This window comes from Psammomys obesus, unplaced genomic scaffold, assembly GCF_907164565.1.
Source record: "Psammomys obesus unplaced genomic scaffold, mPsaObe1.curated_primary_1811, whole genome shotgun sequence".
NCBI lineage: Eukaryota > Metazoa > Chordata > Mammalia > Rodentia > Muridae > Psammomys > Psammomys obesus.
The window spans coordinates 8,405,631-8,419,195 of NW_026596034.1; positions in this window are offsets into that span (position 1 = coordinate 8,405,631).

Here is a 13,565-nt window from a genome sequence, read left to right on the forward strand (position 1 = left end):
TGCTGGAAAGCCTGAAGACTAAGGATGGAGAGCTTTGAATGAGGTCATCATCTCCCTGCCTCAGTGTCCTGCTGTGACGTGAAGGGCTGCATCCCAACTGCAGAAATGTCTTTTGGGTTCTACGTTCTGGAAAGGAAGGCAGCTTGTCTGTGTTTTCTCAGGGTTTGGTGCGAGCAGTGTTGTAGAGTTTGATTTTTATCAACTTAATGAACTCATATGCAGTTGGATGTGATGTTTATTATTTGTTTGCAAGTTTTTTAAAAAATAACAGTTTATAAAATTAAAAATACTTGATTAATATTTTTCTTTATTGTCATTATTGTGATACCTGTGTGTATATGATGTGTGTGTGCCATATCAGGAGGTCAGAAGACAACTTTTCGAACTCAGGTCTCTCTTTCACCATTATGTGGGTTCTGGGGATTGAACTCACTTCCACAGATGTTTGTAGTATTACCTTGGCCAGAATTAGATTTTATCTTTTTATTTATTTATTTATTTGCTCTAAAACTTTGGAATGATAAGGGAAAGTGTCCTGTAAGTTTAAAAGTTACTTTTTATTTATTAACATTTTGCGTGTATGTGCGGTGTGTATGCACACATATGTGGGCGATTGTATTTACCCATGTGACCACACGTGAACTCAGGAATTGACACTGGATATCTTCCTCAATTGCTTCCCCATTTTGTTGTTGAGACCAGGTCTCTCGGGGACTCCAGCCCCTCCCATGATCACTGTACTGGCTGGCCAGGGAGCCCCTGAGATCTGTCTGTCCCTGTACACCAGCAGTAGGGTTACAGACTTGAGTCACTTTGCCCAGCTTTACATATAAGTGATAGCATCTAAACACGGGCCCTAAGTACTTTATACACTGAGCCATCTCCGCAGGTCCCGGGAAGTTCCTCTGAGGTCCTGATGGTAACAATCACCCCTTACAGGGCTCGGGAGAAGGCTCACTGGACGCTAGCACTTATTGCCCTTACAGAAGAGCCAGGTCCAGTTTGTAGAACTCGCTTGGAGGCTCACAAACACCTGTAATACAGGTCCAGGGACGTGATGCTCTCTTCTGACGTCCTCAGGCTCATGCACACATGTGTTTCACAGATAGACACTCATGCACCCGCACATACACATAAAATGAAATAAATCTAAAAGGTTTTTTTTTTTTTTAATTTTTAAGTAAAGAAGGCTCCTTATCAAAATTGCTTGTACATGCCACCTGAGAAATACTGGGTTACCTCACCTTTAGGGATGGAAAAGCAAATTCGAGCAAGGCTTCCTTTGCCTAAAAGTTGGTTGGATTGTTGCGGCATTTGTCTACTTTAAAAAATTTAGTTCTTCAAGATTGATTTATTTCATTTTAAAGACAGTGTGTGTGTGTGTATATGTGTTTATGTATTTTCCACCATTCAGAGGATAATCAGTCTTACCATATGCCATATGCATGCTTGTTTGGTGTATGCGTATATGTGTGTGTATATGTATATATATATATACAGAAATATATATATATATATATATATATATATATATATATATATTCCTGTTTGGGTGACAGTTTTAAATCCTTCTGAGCAGTGATGAAAAGCTCACAGTTCTAATGTGTGATCATTTCTCCTTTCATTATAATGCAGAATTTCTCCATGCGAAATCAGGCCAAGATAGAAGCTGAAACCCAGGGGCAAAATTCATTCATTATGTATGTGCATTACTTCCCCCAAATATTGATAACACTTTTCATAATAATTATTTTACATATATTAGCTCTTGCTGCCATATTAGCATTAAAGATACCTTTATTAATCTTGAATATTTTACTGAATAATAAATAGGGTCTCAGAGGCTTGACTTAAAAGCTGCTCTTAGCTAGAATGCTGTAAATCAGTTGTTTTATGAATAAAATTGGCTTCTATATTTTTTCCTCAGGATTGCTTATTTAAATAATTTTCCCGTTTATTCAATGTGTATTTTTTTACATTTTTTTAAAGCTAGAGACAAGGCCTCCTGCTGTCACCCTCTCCTCTGACTCCCTCAAAACACACAACACACACACACACACACACACACACACACACACACACACACACACACGCCTGTTAGAAAAAAGTGCAAGCTCGCCCCAAACATCCGTGCCTTGCCAGTGAAGGCCTGACTGCAGCCGACGGACTCCACAGCACAGCATGGGATCCAGAAAACATTGGCAATGAGGCCATATCTCCAGGTGGAACTGGCTGTGGTCTCTCTCCTTTTCCAGCTCCCTAAATGGAAGGCATGTATCTCTGCCTGCTTAGGGTGGGAGATGGCAGCAAAAAGGCCAGAATAAAAGTTATTGAGAACTCACTTTGTGCCAGACATGTTTGTGGGGGGTTTTGTTTTTGTCTCATCTTCAAGGTAGGTGCTCCAATCTTATTTAAACAAATGCTATCAGAAATGCCAGTGAATACTTCACCCAAAATGCTTTGAATTGGAAATATTTCAATTTTGGCTTTTTCAGACTCTGGAATATTTGCATACGTATAATGGAGAAGGGAAGCCCTCAAGCTTGAACACCAAATACACACCATATATACCTTGTACATGTAGCTAGAAGGCAAGCTTACAGAATACCCCTTATTGTTCTGAAGGAGGTCTTGCTGTGTTGCCCAGGCTGGTCTCAAGTGACCCTCCTTCAGTCTCCCAAGTAGCAGGCATTATGTATATAGGCCATCATACCCAGCTACTTGCAAAATACATTCTTATTAGTTTTGTGCACAAAACCACGTTTGTTTTACAGTGTGGGATTTTCCACTGTGCTAGCGTGTCCATGTTCTGTGAGTTTCAGACCTTGGAGCACATCAGGCTCATGGGTTAGGATGCTCAGGCTCTAACAGCAACAGCGGCAGTGGTCGACGTTTGTGGATGGGGCTTTGGAAGCATTCGCTCACTCAATGCTCACTCTGCTATTTCTTCCATTTTTATATATGACAAAATTAAGACTCAGACTGGATTCAAACCTAAACTTTTCAAGCTCCAAAATCTGTGCGGGGTTGCCTCAGAGGTGAATGTTCAGAGCTCTGTATCTGGGTGATGTGTTGAGAAAGGTGTGAAGCCACCATAGTTGACCTTTTAAGTCCCTAAGATCTTCAGCCAGGATCCGGGCACCCTGGTGGTGGTAAGATATCTGTGGGGAGAGGCTTGTGACTGTTGGAAAGTCAAGATTAGATTCCCCCTCTTCCCAGCCTGACACAGCTTAGTAATGCCTTCTGATTGTCCCTATAAGCAAGAGGATCTGACATCTTGACATCATCTCGATATCTTTCATTACTCCATCCTTTGTGGAGGCTAACTGTTGGGCCACCAGTGCCAATGTGGATGGACTGATGGGTCTTGCTTGGTTTGCTAAGTCAAACTGCCTGACGGAAGCACTTTAAGTGGTTTATTTGGGCTCATTGTGTCAGAGGCTCTGTCCATAATTGCAGGGAAGGAGCTTCTCGTTACTGTAACCAAGTGCCCCAAGCAGATAGCTTATGAAGAAAAGAGGTTAATTCAGCTCACAACTGTGGTTTAGAGCACAGGCTCAGGCCAATGAATCTTGATGAATCTGTCACTTCATGGAGAGCAGCGATGGCAATTAGACCTTCATCAAGATCACATCCTGAACTCCTAGCAAAGTGCTGTGACAGCAACTTGTGACAAGGACTCAAAGGGTCCTGCTAGAACTCTTAAGAGTACACACCCATGAGCTAACAATCTATCTTCAGTGCCCAGCCTCCAGTCACAGTGATCCTTGGGGGACACGATTCAGTCCTAGCCATGGACACAGTACTTCTTCCATGTGGCAGTGAGCATCTTGGAAGTTTTCTCTCTGCTGAGCTTGTAAATGTTGGGTAGCTGCCTTGCAAGCAATGCCTTGCTGGGGACTTGGAATTGTGGGTCTCCTGTTTTGAAGTGGGGGGGGGGCGGGGGGAGCTCCAAGCAGGTGTGAGTTTTCCATAGGCACATGGTTCTGCAAATGCCTCAGAGCCACAACTCCTTCGAAAGGGAGAACAAGGTTGACTCCATCTTCCTGACAACAGGTAGGAAGCACATTTGGCCTGGCTAACACCATCTCAGTCACCGTCTGCTTGTCCTGTATGCTGTGTGCTGATCTGAACCTTGTAAGAGCAGGAATTTAATCCATTCTGTTTACTGCACCTAGACTTCCACCTACCATCCAGTAAATGTGTATTGAATGAATGAATGAATGAATGAATGAATGAATGAATGAATGCATAAGTGAATGGCTCTGCTGCTTTCCCAGAACTCGCATCCCTCATCCCAGCTTCATCCTTCCCAAACTCCACCTTTTGGATCTGACCGCTGTCTGAGGTTCTGGATTTTATTTCTCAATTCATCTACTGCCTTCTGGTTTTGCCATTTAATCATGACCCATGGCCTTCCTTGGGAGCAGCCCAGGGCCCAGAAACATATTCCTGAAGTAATTTGTATTCCTAAATATGGCCTCTTTGGCTCCCACAGCTAGGGGCTGCCTGACTTAGCCAAGTTTTAGATATGCATATTATTATGTAAATGTGCTAGAATTGAATATAATTTCCTTAAAAAAACATTTTCCGATGGAAAATAGATCTGCTTGCAGGAGAGACCTAGCCCAGCAGCCCCTGAAGAAAGCTGTATTGTCCACACAAGACAAGTATTTAGAGCTGATGATGACAGCAAGAACCAGGATTCATGGAATACTTGCTGTAAGCCACACACAGATCTATGTTCATACAAAGGAAGTCCTTACAACAATACTCCTAGGTTACAGATAAGTAAACTGAGACTTGGAGAATGTGTGCCAAGGTCGCATGCATTGCAGCAGTTTCTGACACGTTCAGTGTTAGTTGAGGATGGCCCCATAATGCCCCCTGGGCACTAGAACCCTCACCACTGAGTCATTTTCAGACACCTCAGAGGAAACGGCAAAGTGGACCTGGGGGAAGAGGGGCCGACACATGTCTATTGCTCTTCATGCCTCCCTTTCCTGAGCCCGCTTGGCCCGTTGCCTCTCTTGGGAGTAATCGGAGAAGGCTAAGACACTTTTGGTTAACAAATTGCAAAATAAATCAGTATACATCCCAGCTTCCACACAATGCCCAGTGTCAGACACATTTGGTTTTCTAAATGGGGTTCCACAGACCTCCGAAGAGCTCTCTGCCCCCCCAGCACTGGAGGCTGGATCCTAGGGTAGAATCAGCTTATGCCTCTAAAAGGACATTGGGCATCCCCCCCACCCGTTAGCCCATACGTATCCCACAGACTTTTTCTCTACATCACTAATCCAGTATCCTATGACCTCCCTTTAGTGTGATGGGGACACAGAAATGGAGCCTGCATCTCCTGCCGACCCTGAACATTTAGCTACATTAATCACAGAGTGCTTTTGGACTCTGAGCATCTAGAATGAAAGACACTTTCTTGGGGAGACATTGATCAAACAGTCTACAGGTATCTTCACATCGAGGGACATTAATCATCTCTGCATTATCTTGCCCACCAGTAGAATATGTAAATGTGATTCCTGTCAGTGATAAGAGGAAGTGAAATTATTCTTGGAGATTGGTCCATCTGGAGCTGTTGATACAATCTTACCTAAGACAATAGGTTGTAAAGATAAATTTTTAGCATTACTAATCCAGCATTGCCAATACCCATGGCGAATGGAGAAATTTAAAACCAAACCAAAGATGTACTTTTGGTGCAAGCGAGGAAGAATAGCCTCGGTTCTGCTTCGGTTCCTATAATACTACTTTTGGCAACCTTGTGGGAAAGATGCTCGCTGCATAATTAAGGAGGATATCTTTGGAAAGATCTCAGGATGCATTTGGAGAGTGTTCTGGAAGGTTTCACGTCTGGCTGCAAACACAACGAAAGCCTGCCTGCAGATGCACACTGGGATACACAGCGTTTCTGCACGCTTAAAATCCAGGAGTTCCACCTTCTCAGGAGGAATCTTTCTAGAACTTTCTATCAGCTGAGCAGAATGTGCCCAGTATGAAATGGAATAGGAAGAAACCGGTAGGGCTCTGCGGCAGAAGATGACACAGGTTCTGATCTCGGCACCGCAACTTCTCAGCTCAGCTCTGTCTCATTTCTCATGTACTGAGAACTGGGGTGGGTCAGGCATTTAGTCCCCCTGACCAGCCTTCCTACGAACCCACCTTCTCTGCCAAGGTTGGAAAAGTCAACAAGTGCAGCAGATCATCTTGGGTACTCACCTTCAGGAGTCTCTGTTTCCTCCTTCATGCTTACCATGCCCAGCTGTGTGTGATGGTGTGCCTTTGAGACACCCTGATGAAAAGGGGCCCCTGGAAAGAGAAAACATATGAAGGGTCGTTTTAATAGGACCTGTATTGCTGAAATTGAGTGCTCCTCCTTTATGACTGGAATGTAAAATGCTCCCCACAGTGAGCCCAAGCGTTTGAACCCTTGGCCCCCAGTTGGTGCTGCCGTTTTAGGAGCTGGGGCCTAGCTAGAAAATGTGGGTTTTCAAGAGGTCAGGTTAGGGGAGTTACAGCCTGGCTGGCCTCACTTCTGATCTGAGTTCCTGACTTCCGGTGCGTCCAGGTGTGGGCAGGTGGCCTCATGCTCCCAGAGCCTGCTGTGAACAGCAGCTGCTCCTGCTACTCTAAACCCTGTCAAGCCTTCCCTACCATGAAGCTGTTGGGCCTGAGTAAGCCCTTTCTCCCTTACTTTGCTTCAACTGGAGAAAAATAGCTAAGACACGCTTCCATGGTGGCATGCTGTCCCTCCGTGTGTGAGTGTGAGTGTGAATGCTAAAATTCCGAAATAAAGCAGTCACCCTGGAGATGATTAGAAATCTATGATAGGAGTGAGTTTCTTGAGCTTCCTGAAGTTGGGCAGCTCTCCTCCACCCCCATTTTTTTTTTAAATAAGAGAAGAGAAAGTTCCCAGCTGTTACTTTTCAGCTCTAGGAGGGAGGAGAAGGGTGTTGAAGGGTTAGTGACTGAAAGGTGGTACAGAGGGAGGCAGGCTATTAGGGAAATGAGGAGCAGTCCCTCTGAGACCTTTAAAGAGAGGACTAACTTAGAGTCCCTAAGAAAGAAGGGACAAGGTAATTTCCTTCCACGATGTCAGCTTCCAAAGGTCACAGATGTTTCTTCCCCCAAATTCTTAGCTTTCTTAAAATGATCCATTATGAATCTGACACGGACAAATTAGCCAAAGCGTCCCTTGGACATCGAGGGGTAATGAGTGCCTTGGCTCTGCCATCCCCTGTGAAGGTTAAATGGTGTCCCATAAGCTGGGTGGGCTGTAAGTCCCTGTTTCAGGATCACCTTTCTCCGATGGTCCCCATCATCTGTGTTTTTTCCAAAATCAGCAATAATAATTAAAAAACTCATTTGAATATAAAGCTATGACTTACAAACTTTGTTACTTATGAACTTTAATTTCTTCCCAGCGTTTATTCCCAGAGTAATAAACATTACTCTTTACATAGATGATCTGTGTGTGTGTGGGTGTGTGTGAATATTCACATGTGTGGGAGTGTGTGTGTGTGTGTGTGTGTGTGTGTGTGTGAATGCTCTACTACACGTCTTCTTCAGTAAGCATCCACAGGGCACATATTGGGAGAAAGCAAGCTGAAGGCCATGTCGTGTGTCTCACTTCACTCAATGCAATGTGCAAGAAAGGAAACTGAGTCTCTTGGTCATGTGTGTTACTTAGGAGTCTAAGAATTCATGGTGAATTGTGAAATGTACGTGTTAAAGAGAGCTTTGAGGGCAAAGAAGTGTTCTTTTATTTTGCAGTCCGGATTAAACTTGACTTCCCAGAGAGTGACTTACTAAGTAGCAGCTGTGGGTTGTTGTTGTTTTTTTGAATGCCAACCTACACAATGCTGATATTGCGATAGGAGTGATTTGGGATCTGTGTGCCGGCACGAACGTGTACGCATGCACCTATGTATATGCTATGTGTGTTCAGTGCCTGCAGAGGCCAGAAGAGGACACTGGGTACCCAGAGCTGGAGTTACAGGTGGTCAGGACCCCTCTGACGCAGGTGCTGAGAGCCACACTCTGACCCTCCAGAAGAGCGGATGTGCCCTTAATCAGTGAACAGCTCTCAGGTGGATGGATATTGAAGATACTCAGTGATAGGCTCGACACAGACATCAGCTCATGGGAACGGAGGCACCCTGAGAGTGTTGGTGCTTGGGCCAACATAGAGGCTAAGCCTCAGCACTGATTCCTCACAGTAAGGATGAAGGTTGAGAAGAGCATCTGCCAAGGGGGCTGCCCCTCCTCCAACCAAACATAGTGGAACCCAACAAGACTGTCTGTAATGAACACATTTTCTTGTACAGAGAAAAGCTTAATATTAAACAGAAATTGAATATTAAAATGAACTTCAGAGTTTAATGACCCAAACTGCCTCCTTTAAAGGTGAAATTGTGAAGAAATAATCTTTATGCATCTATTGAATTCATTATCAATGTTCATGGCCCATTGGAGAGTTTCCAGGGGAGAATTTAACAGAAATGTAACCTAGAAGAAGTTTGAGATGGGGGGTCTCTGTGTAGCCCTGGATGTTTTGGAACTCAACTCCGAAAACCACATTGGCCTCGAACTCAAGTAGATCCTCCTGTCTCTGCCTGCCAAGTATTGGGCTCAAAGTTGTGTGCCACCATGCTCAGTTTAGAATCTTTTCTTTATTCTGAAAATTTACTGTGAGGAGCATAGTGTCAACTTTGTTTTTTCATTCCTTTTGTGGAAAGGTGATGCCCAAAGTGGACTTCGTGGCTCAGACCTGTACAGGAAAGTGTTGGCGTTCTCGGCGAAGTTAAGTCTGATACTCACAAGATGTGTCTCCCTACTTATCCCTTTCTCCTTCTTTGTTCCCAGTGACACCAAGGCTGTCACAGTAACACATCTGTTTTGGCCCCTTTGAGTTTCTCTGTTGAAGCTATTTCTCAGAGTATGGCTTTAGGAGATGGGCTTTTGGGATCATGGGTGGAACTGGAGACCCAACAAACAAGGCCCGAGATTTTCCTCCTTTGTTCTGCCCTGTGAGGGAGTAGATGGAAGCAGGAAGCAGGTCCTTCTGGTACCCTGAACACCCAGCCTCCAGATCTGTGAGCAACTGTTTGCTGTTTAATTCTCCCATCAGTGATGCTTCATTCCAGCAAATCTCTACATTTGTCTGGATTCTCACTTTTTAAGATGGCAGATGATTCTGCTCTGGAAAACAGGGACATCATCTGCGGAGTCCCTCAAAAAAAACTTATCTGTCTGTCTGTCTGTCCATCCGTCCGTCCGTTTGTCCATCCATCTATTTATCTATGCATCTGTCTATCTCCTGGGGGCCTTTTTGCTATGCATGGAAATGCAGTTTCTGCAGAAAGTCCCAAGGAGCCATGGCCACTCAAGTCACCCACTTGAACTATTCAGTCTCTCTGCAGCAGGCAAGGAATATGAGTGGGTGGCAGAAATTCATGTTACTTTCTGGCTGAGTCTACCAGGAGGAGGCGGGCAGACCACTGCGGCACAGCTGTCGCTATGAACATTGCCACAGTCCCTCAACCAGAGTGTGACATTTACCCACTGGCTACCCCTAGGGTCTCGGTCACAAATACACACCGAGAACCAGCTAACATCTAGCCCTGGGACTTCAGGACCATGGTGAGGCTTGGACTCAACATGCTTCCTAAAGAATCTTGGGATACCTGACTTGCAGACACCCTTTTTCTGTGGGCTGCTGGGTGGAGGGTAGCAAAAGCAGAGTAGCTCCTGGCAGGAGATGGCATCTCCCAGCCAGTGGCTCAGACTGGGCAGTGGCTGGGTCTCCAAGCCAAGAGCAGCTTCAGCCAACATACCAGCAGCCCAGACGCTGAGCAGATGATGCCGCTCTGCTGCCATCTCTCCCAGGGAGCCTGCCAAGTCCCCAGGTCCAGCTAGTGCTGACATTTAAAGCAACGTGTGTGTCAACCATATTAAACCATACGCCAAGCTGTGGGTTATTAAGCGCAGGGCCAATTGACCACAGCAATTAAACTGAGATTAGAAAGGGAGACAACCAGAGTCTCTGGATGGCAACGCTGCAACCTACAGAACCTGACAGCGTGAGTACTACCTCTCAGCTGGAAGACCTCAAAGGAAATTCACCTAGGCCCCCTGCCCATCCCAGTATTCCCCTCACCTGAGCTTTTTCTGCTGATAATCTGAAATGCTCAGGGAGACTACACTTGTGTCTGACATCAGGAATTTGCAAAAACAGGGAGAGCCAGAAGATACATCCTCAAAGTAGCTGTTCTTTTGTGGCAGGATGCTTGATACTCCCTTCATCCTCACAGTGCCTCCTCAGTATGTGTCATTCACAGGCTAGAGGGTGGGGAAAGACCACTCTAAGAGAGTTTGAAAAACAGAGAGTGCTTGCTCTCAGCCCAACAATGTAAGGCTGGTACCTGACATTTCCTAGGTGCCTGGAAAGCTCAGGGCAACAATCAGAGGGTTCCAGATGGGGCCAACCTTACACAACACAACTGTAGCACAAGCAGAGAGGATGACATCCTGGCACAGAGGGTGCCACCCCTCATCTCGGAAAGATTACACACTCTCCTTTTAGATACCGGCTCTCTCAGTCTGGGCCATGAGGCCACAGTTTTCCCAACTACCTCGTGGCTCACCCCAGACCATCAGGCACAACTTGGTGTGAGGGTGGAAGAAGTTGTGTTTAGGGGAGCTTCAGACTCTTGAGCATGGAAGAACTGCATTTTTCCTCCCAAAGCCTCCCCGGGCCCCACAGCTGACCTAGCCTGGTTCCAAGAGCTGCAGGAGTCTGTGTTTAGTGGTGGAAGACACAGGATTTGAGGAGGAGGAGGCAATCTGTGTTTGGGTTCTGGTCCTGTGTCTTGCTCACTGGATGACTTTGATTATATGATGACCTTGTCCTGGTCCCAGCTTCCCCTTCTGTTGAATGGCTCATTATACATTCTCCATCAGAGTGAGTGGCTCATGCGAGCAAGGACTTGGCCAGGGAAGGGATGTTTCATTGGGCACCTATGGGTGGCCTCCAGCATGGAGGGATGAGAATGTGGGCTTTATCCACTGTAGGTGTTCCCAGCACAAAGTCTCATCTCTCCATTCACCTGGTCCATCTGTGGGCTGTCCCCTGCATGAACTTTACTCTAAAAGCCCTTGGAGCCTCTGGGTTCCCTGCCTGCACCCTGATCTCCCAGTCCCTTGCCAGAGCCCCTCTGCCACATTCACCAAGGTGGGAGACCAGAGAACTTCTTGCTGTTTAACTTTTAAAAGATAATGTGCCGACATGCTTGCCCTGGATGGAGGCTCTGAAGGCTGAGGATCCGAGTCCCTTGCATTCCCATTACAGAGGACATCGTAACAGTGCTCAAGAGTTGGTCAAGGAAGCAGTTTCTATCTGAGCCTCCCGAAAGGCCGAAACAACTCTCCTGGGATCCAGTCCAAGTAGCTCTGTTGGATGATCTGCATAAGCTCATAGGTCTCAGCTTTGGCCTCAGTCCTAACCAAACTTTCTGTGGCACCCCCATTCTCCCTTCCTCTACTTAAAGTGGAGGTGAGCGGTGGTAGAAAAGCCATCTTGTTTTCAGGGACATTTGTCCTTATATAGCACCAGGAGAACCCTCTGGTTTCAGAAAGCCATCTGAACAAACATTGCTACAATAATGTGACCCAGAAACATCTCAGGATGGCAGGGTCCAAAGTACCAGACCTGCTTGTAAGTAGACCCCTGAGATTCAAGATACCACAAACCAGTTTTGGGGAGTATTCAATTTTGTGATTATGAGTGGTCAGAAAGGATGAGGAATCTCTTCCCTAAACTAAGTAGGTTCCAAGCTGAAACTGCCTTGTTTGAATTATAAGAGATACAGAATCAGTTTTTGGGAAAGGGAGTGGGGGAGCTCCAGGCTGTCTTCAGGCTTCTTGGGTGCCTATCCCAACCACATTGGGGCTGATTCAAAAGAGCTCCTGGCTCTACCTGTACCCTGGACCTTGCTTTCAGCTAGCTGGCACTTTGGAAAGCCTTGTGACAAGCTAACCCATACCAAAGTCTGACTAGTGGCTTTAATGTATTTGCATGCTAATGAGAAAGACTCCTTCATCTAAGTCCTGTGGGAAGAAGTGTAGACGCCAGTGGACTGTGTCACTGATGGTCTGCTGAGTGCCTCTGAAGGCACCATTCCTGGCTACAATACAAAGCGGGACATTGAACAGGCTGCGTTTGCTGCCTTTGTCCTCCCCACCCCCCAGCTTCCTTTAGTGGGTTGGAAAATGGCCTCTTGAGTCTCTTTAACCCAAAAGCTAATTCCTTTGCTCTAAATTTCTCAGCTTAATATTCAGATAACTTCATAATGAGACCCTGAACTCAGCCTTATTATCCATTACTCTCCTAGCAGAAGCAGACATGCCATGCTGGCTCTGCTACATTAGCACTACGTGGTACCCAACCACCCCCAAGTGATGCCCTGTAACTGTAACTACAGTACATTATTCTCACCTCCATGAGACAAGTAACGGGTTCACACGCCATGGGAGGGTTCAAAGCCAACGGGGCTATGTCTTAAGCCACAGTTTCATGTTGGGGACACGTGTCCCCGCGCAAGCCACAGGTGTTACTCTCTCTACATATCTGGGAAAACTAGGCTCAGAGAGGTCTAGTGACTTGACTAAGGTCACACAGACAGTAAGTGGCCTCTGGAGCCCAACCCCTCATCTTGGGTACCACTCTGCTCTCACTGACACCTGAGACCCAAGAACTACTTTGCAAGTCTTTCTCCACTCTTCATCTCTCTCCTGAGGCTCCACCTGACCACGCTCCACCATCTGCTCAGGAAGCTGACAGAAAGCCTTGGACAGACAGGAGAAGGATCCAGAGAGTGAGCAAGCAGCCAGTCCTTCTTCCTCCACAAAAATAAAAGTCAAGAGAGCCAAAGACTCTTAATCTGACCCCTAAAATAAACTTCCTTTCTTCTGGGCTGAGGCAGTGGAGGCCAAGTTCTGCTTCAGGTCATTAAAAAAAAACCCAAACCAAACCAAACACTCCTAAAGCCTTCAGCTCCTTCTTGATTCCGTTTGTAATGAAAACATGGACTTCCCCTCTTCCCTGGTGGGGGAATTGCTGTGGTTGGATACAATGTTTTCACAGTCAGCTAATTAGCCCCTTCAAGGATGGCTGATGATCTAACTTCCTGCCCTTAGCTTGGCCTGAGAGCTCCAGGCTTTGCCCTGAGGGCTGAAGTGAAGGAGGATCAGGGGTTCAGAGGGGAGAAGCACCAGGTCAGAGCCCCATGGATCTCTATAGCCCCACACTAAGGACCACAGGACCTTCACACGTGTCTCTTGTCTGCACAAGTGATTTCTCCTTCCCCAGACTCAGTCTCATCAATCTGTAAAATGGGGGTGCTGGTAGCCCTTTAAGGAAGCATTCGAAATCTTGGAGCTGCTAAGTAAGTGCTGGGTTTCTGAGCTCCTTCCTCCTCTTCCTTCCTTTCCTAGACACCCCAGCACTGAAGAGTTGTTCTGTCATGATCTTCTCCAGCCATAGCCCT